Source organism: Zootoca vivipara, chromosome 4, assembly GCF_963506605.1.
Source record: "Zootoca vivipara chromosome 4, rZooViv1.1, whole genome shotgun sequence".
NCBI classification, from domain to species: Eukaryota; Metazoa; Chordata; class Lepidosauria; order Squamata; family Lacertidae; genus Zootoca; species Zootoca vivipara.
The window spans coordinates 79,612,205-79,618,204 of NC_083279.1; the positions used below are offsets into that span (position 1 = coordinate 79,612,205).

The following is a 6,000-nucleotide window of genomic DNA, read 5'->3' on the forward strand; positions in this document are numbered from 1 at the left end:
GTTTTCACTTCATGGACAACTCAGTTTTTAAAACACATTTGCTTAGAGGTGAGCCCCCCCCCCCCCGATTTCAATGGAACCCTAAGAGTATATAGCAGGCATGTCCAACAGGTAGATCGTGATCTACTGGTAGATCACTGGTAGATCACTGGCTCCACCCAAAGAAAATCAGCAACTTTGGCTCCCTCTACATCTTTGCCCTGAAGCCCCCAAAACAGGGCTTTCCTTCCTAAAAAAAAAAAAAGCTCAACTTTGACCCGAACCCCCCAAAACAGGGATGGCTTTCCTTCCCAAAAAAGCTCAACAACCTCGACCTGAACCTCCCAAAAAGGGGTAGATCACTGCCAGTTATTAACTCTGTGAGTAGATCACAGTCTCTTGGAAGTTGGTATATAGCATGAGGGTAACTAGGCATGGAGTTACAAGCACAGATCATGATCCTCAAATAATTTCAATACTGTACACATTCCATTTATTTTCTGAAATTGTGAGAATGCCTACGTGTAAAGATTTCAGCCGCTTATGTACTCACTAAGTGAACCTGAACAACTCTTAAGATTTACATATGTAACTTTTTGATGTATTCCAACTGTGTATTGAAAAACACAGAGTGTACCAAGAACACTAGTTACTACCAGTGCTTTCAATTTCTTTTCTGAACCATGTTTTGAGGTTTAATCTTATTAAAATATCACACAATAAATTCCCCAAACAAGACTGGTGCTAAAATATTTCCTACATTCAACCATATGCCTTTCTCGAACTGTAATGATCTGCATGGATGTTTAATATCATTTATCCAACTTTCAAGCTAGCTTTTGTTCCGTTAAAAAAAAAAAATCAAAACCGACAGCCTGTCAATGCATTGTAAGATTAAAATGAAATAAAAAATACAGTACCTGATGTATGCTGTTGTTTATCCAATAGCCGCCCTTTCTGCAACTGAATTTCACTCTGCCAGAGCTTCTGCATTAATTGCCTTCATCTCCTTAAAAAAAAAAAAAGTATGTCAGCACAAGCCCAGGCAAAATTCAAATCCAGGAAAATAAAATTAAGCACACAGATCAAAGGGAGACGAGCAGTGCCTGTAATCTGATCAGTGATCTGTTGCCATACATCAAAGGCAGTGCTTGGGAGACTGGAGAGAAAGAACTTGCTTTATAGCAGGTAGTTGTGCTCCATTCTCTGCCTTTCTCTCGTCTCAAATACGGTTAATAAAAAGTCATTGCTATAAGCCCACCTACCCTCCTTTTTTGTTGTGAGGAGGGGAAAAACATGATTCTTGGAGCTGAATGGCTGGATCTGTAGTCCTCTCTCTCTCTCTCTCCCTCTCTCTTTTCTTTTTGTTCCCAAGCTGTGCTCGTTGTGGATTGTGTGTTGGAAGCTTTCCCCAGTGCCAGCGGGTTCCGCTTTATGCCTTTCATCTTGCTGAGCTGATCCCATGACATCATTCAATGCTGTGGGACTGGTTGGAGAGCTATAATACAGCCTGTGGGGAAACACAGCTGAACTGCAACAAGAGTCTCTGCAGTTTTTAATTGAGTTAGCTGTCTTAAACAGTGCAAGAATGCCCTTCAAAAGTTTCTGTTATTTGGAATTTTCATATGAGTCACGAAAGAGGGAGTGCATTTTACACGTCCTCGTGTAATAAAGTTATCAGATAATCTTCAAGTAAGGGTATCTTCCAGCATTGTGACTGACCAAAATCAACATTTCCCACATGGGCTTAAATGATAAAACTTGTAGGATGATTTGTAACAGCTGCCAATAAATTACCATTGAAACCACCAAAAGAAAGAACACATTCCCACACTCAATTCCAGGACCAAAGAGGCTTTGGAGAAAAAATGTCCTAATAAGTCTACAAATTTTTAAGCAACTTGAATTCAGTTGGATACCAGTGTGTTCTGAATGGAGGAAAAAACATAGTCCAAGCCTGTGCACGTTTACTCAGAAGTTAGTTCTGCTGATTTAAAGGGGACTTCCTGATAAGTAAATCTGTATACTCTCGCAGGATTAATGTGAACTGGATGAACTATGACAGTAAGAGGGAGCCCTTGGAGACAATTGCATTGCTCTGCTTATCATGGCTCCTGGTACCTTGTGCAACACTGTTAAGTACTTCTGTATCCCTTAATCTGTTCTTCTTTCTTCTGGTCTTGCTGGATGCTGATTTCTTTCCTCTGTTGCCTGGAGTAGAAATTTCACACCTCTTCTGGCTTGGAGAGCTGCAAAGTCTTCCTTTGCATCAGGAGTGGTGCATTGGTGGGAAAATACTACGCGTATGAGTAAGCACAGGGACAGGAAGTTACTCAAAGCTCCACCTTCTCAACCACCAACACCACAACACACCTGTGCCCATTTTTCATTACGGGGGAAAATAAATTATGTGAGCAATGCACCTCTACTCACACAGTGGACATGTGAGGGTCTAGATTAACCTTCCACAACCTAATCCCCTCCAGATGTGTTGGACTACAACTCCCATCAACCAAGCCAGTACAACTGGGCTAGCTGTGGTGAATGGGAGTCGTAGACCAAAACACCCAGAAGGAACCAAGTTGGAGAAGGCTTATCCAGTTAAACAAAGCATTGTCACTAGCAAGGCACAGGTGCTGGTACAAATCTATGGTTCTGTTGACTAGGGGATTTGAATGTGGGACCCTCTTCACTGGACTGCAGTCCGTGTCATCTTGTAAGTAGGAGAACAAAAGGCCAGGAGCTAGTCTTTGTCTGGAGCTGTAAGTTGGAAAGAGACAGAGGCTAAACTTGATCTCTCTGTTCCCCCCAAAACAACAAGAAGTCTTGGTTGGGGCTGCAACAACAATGGGGAGCAAGAAAGATATGTTAATTGATTGATTGATTGATTGATTAATTAATTAATTAGGTCAGTCCTTCCATCTTATGCTCACATTATATATGTGTGTAAATAAAGCCATATATCCTAAAGATGCCCCAGTCTCCAGGGACCTTTATTCCAAGGAAATCAAACCCTGAGTAAATGCCAGCAACCCTGGAATCTCTCACAGCTCAGAGATTTGGGTGCATGCAACAATACTGTATCTTGGAACCACTCACTGAAAGTGACTGGCAATAGAGTCAGGACATTACTCAACACGTAATGACTTTATGGAATTTGCTGCCACAAAATGTGATGATGGCCACTGGCTTAGATGGCTTTAAAGGGGAACTAGACACATTCATGAAGGATTTGTCTACCAATGGCTATGAGTCATTACGTTGATATGTAACCTCTAAGTTCAGCAGTATGCCACTACAGTACATATGTATTAGCTCTGGGGAGCAGCCATGGGAGCATTGTGAGTTTCCTAGTTGGCCATTTGGACTAGGATCTTTTGTTTGGTTCAGTGGAATTCTTATTGTGTCCTGATCTACTTGCATGGAGGGTTGGATAGAAATTAAGAACTTTCATATTTTGCACTAATAATGCACAAATAAAACACACAAACATATATAGTGCAAAACATGCTCAGTTTGAATGCTTTATCTGACCTTGATATCTGAGTGGTTATATAATTGGGATTTTGATTTTGAAAAGAATATGACAGTAGGAAGAAAGAACTTTGTAAGTATGAGATGGAGAACTTGGGGTTTTTCAGATATTGATGAGTGCCAAGTCCCATCAGCCCCAACCAAGACTTCAAATGATCAGGAATGATGTGAGTTGTAATCCAATACCGCTGTGGTGGGAAGGTAAATGGCATTTTTGTGTGCTCTGGCTTCCGTCACGGTGCTCTGTTGTGCCAGAAGTTTAGTCACGCTGGCCACATGCCCCGGAAAGCTGTCTGGGGACAAACGCCGGCTCCCTCAGCCTGAAGTGAGATGAGCGCCACACCCCATAGTAGCCTTTGACTAGACTTAACCGTCCAGGGGTCCTTTACCTTTACCTTAATCCAATAACATCCGGAGAGCCAAAGGCTCCCCAATAATTGTAAACAAAAGCCATATGTATAAGTAGGTGTGGTTATGAGCATAGTAAGGACAGTAATTTCACCCCCTTGATAATGTTGCATTTCACAGCTTTATTTTATTTTATTTATTAATTTTTTCAGTCACTTTATCTTGCCCAGGTTAATCCAAAGCGACTTACAGCCAACCAAACAGACCACAAAGCCCACATAAATACATTAAAACCAAGAGGAAAGAGAAATACATTAAAAACACCCAATTCTAAAAGGCCACATATAGTTAAAGGCCAGAGACCTGGTTATAGATGAAGGTTTTTGCCTGTGTGAATCTGTTCTGGTTTTTTTTTAATCGACTGTGGATAAGTGTTTGTTCTTGAGATTTGGGATATGCTAATAAAACACCAGCATGGTGTGGATGAGCTGCCATGTGGGTGAAGAGGGAATGGGAAAACCTGGGCACTAATTCTTAAAGTTCAAAGTTCTTATAACAACCAGCTTGAATGGAAAGGGAGAGCAAGAGTAAAATGGAGCTGGTCTTTCAGCAGAGATAATACTGTTGTTGTTGCTGCTTCTGCTTCTGCTACTAGTACCCCCCACATCTGGCTGGGTTTCCTCAGCCACTCTGAGCAGCTTCCAGCACTTTCCCCTTACCCCATTCTTATGGCCAACTGGTTGGAATGGTTGCATCTAGGTGAAATGATCCCAATGAAGCTGGTTGCCCAGCAGAGCCAATGGAGTGGTCCTCCTGCTTCCCATTTCTCCTTCTATTGCAGCCTGACTGAGATCTTCTGGAGTCAAAAGACCATAAACAACTTTGATTGTTTCCAGCCTCCTGGTGGCCTAGCCTTGACTCCTGTGTTGTGTGAACTTTTATATGACCTCAAAAAGTCCCCGTCCCCCCACTATGAATTCTTTATACAGAGGAGTGGCTTTAATATAACTCTTGATAGAGGCTCATAAAATTTTTACATGCTTTATTTTTTCCATGTGTGTATCAATGGAAACACTATATATTTTAGAATGAATATGGTCTCTATTAAACTTAGATTGTAAACAGGCTCATTTTTAAATAGCTTGAACTAAAATGTAATCAGTATCTCATTTATTTTCTTTTAAAAAACTGGGGCATGATCCTGCCAGAGATAAGCACTGTTAAGATGCAATGACTTTAGCGGATGTGCTAAGAATCTTCTTAAATCTCTCCCACGGAAATAATAGGCTTCAACATGGTATATTTTTGTCACAGTTTTTTTGTTTTGTTTTTATACACTTTGCACTTGAATTGCTCCTATCTGTTTTAGTCTAAATGTGCTTGTTCCTTGTAATAATTCCACACAGTACAGCTATGAGAAACCTGGGATTGACTACATCAAGTATAATAATACAACTGATGTAAGTGATTCCATCTTCATCCTGAGAAAATTACAATTTGCAAGAGGTAATAATCTTGGAATTAAGTAAAAATCAAAGACCAGAACATTTCAAGTATTTTAATCTAAAAGGTTAAGAGGGAAGGTGAAAATTACAATTTGAAAATTGTTAGTATTCATAATAATACTGCACGCTTACAGAATGGTTTAAAAAGTATATATCTGGAGCCTGGCAGTCTAGCCAGCCCAGTTCCTTGTTATCCTGTTTCTGTCCACTTGGCTTAAAGGTTATTAAATAATAAAAGGTTACTTTGCAGCTATATTTTTTGTCCAAACATCTATGAATACTTTCCCAAATGGGTCATGGCTATTTGTAACACAGAGAGAAAGTTGTAACACAGAGAGAGAAATCTGAGATTACATGGTTTCCTGTAGATCTACATGCAGTTTGTAACAGAGGCTGAAACAAAATTGCAGGCGATCGGAAACTTTCCCAGGATCTTTCTACCCAGTCATTCAAAACATATGCTGAGTGCGTTTTAGCCTTTGCACAACTCTCCTGCAAAAGACAGTAAAGCAATAGTAGCACATTGTCCTCTCCTATCTAACTATCAAAGCCATTTATGGTCCTTTGATACTGTAACACAACATTTTGTATTTCTTCAGGCACATCAGTAAGATTACTGAGGTGGTCTTACTGA

General features: G+C 40.4%; 1 protein-coding gene across 1 annotated transcript in view; it reads right to left on the reverse strand.

Annotated features, from left to right (window-relative positions):
* The window catches only part of TNFRSF19 (TNF receptor superfamily member 19), a 52,871-nt gene extending 51,473 nt beyond the window's left edge, over positions 1 to 1,398 (reverse strand). Inside the window, exons 1-2 of the mRNA XM_035115252.2 lie at positions 1,245 to 1,398; positions 900 to 988 (exon numbers count right to left, since the gene is read on the reverse strand). The gene's annotated coding sequence lies outside the window, so the exon portion shown is untranslated. The remainder of the gene's footprint in view (positions 1 to 899; positions 989 to 1,244) is intronic.
* Positions 1,399 to 6,000: the final 4,602 nt, after the last annotated feature.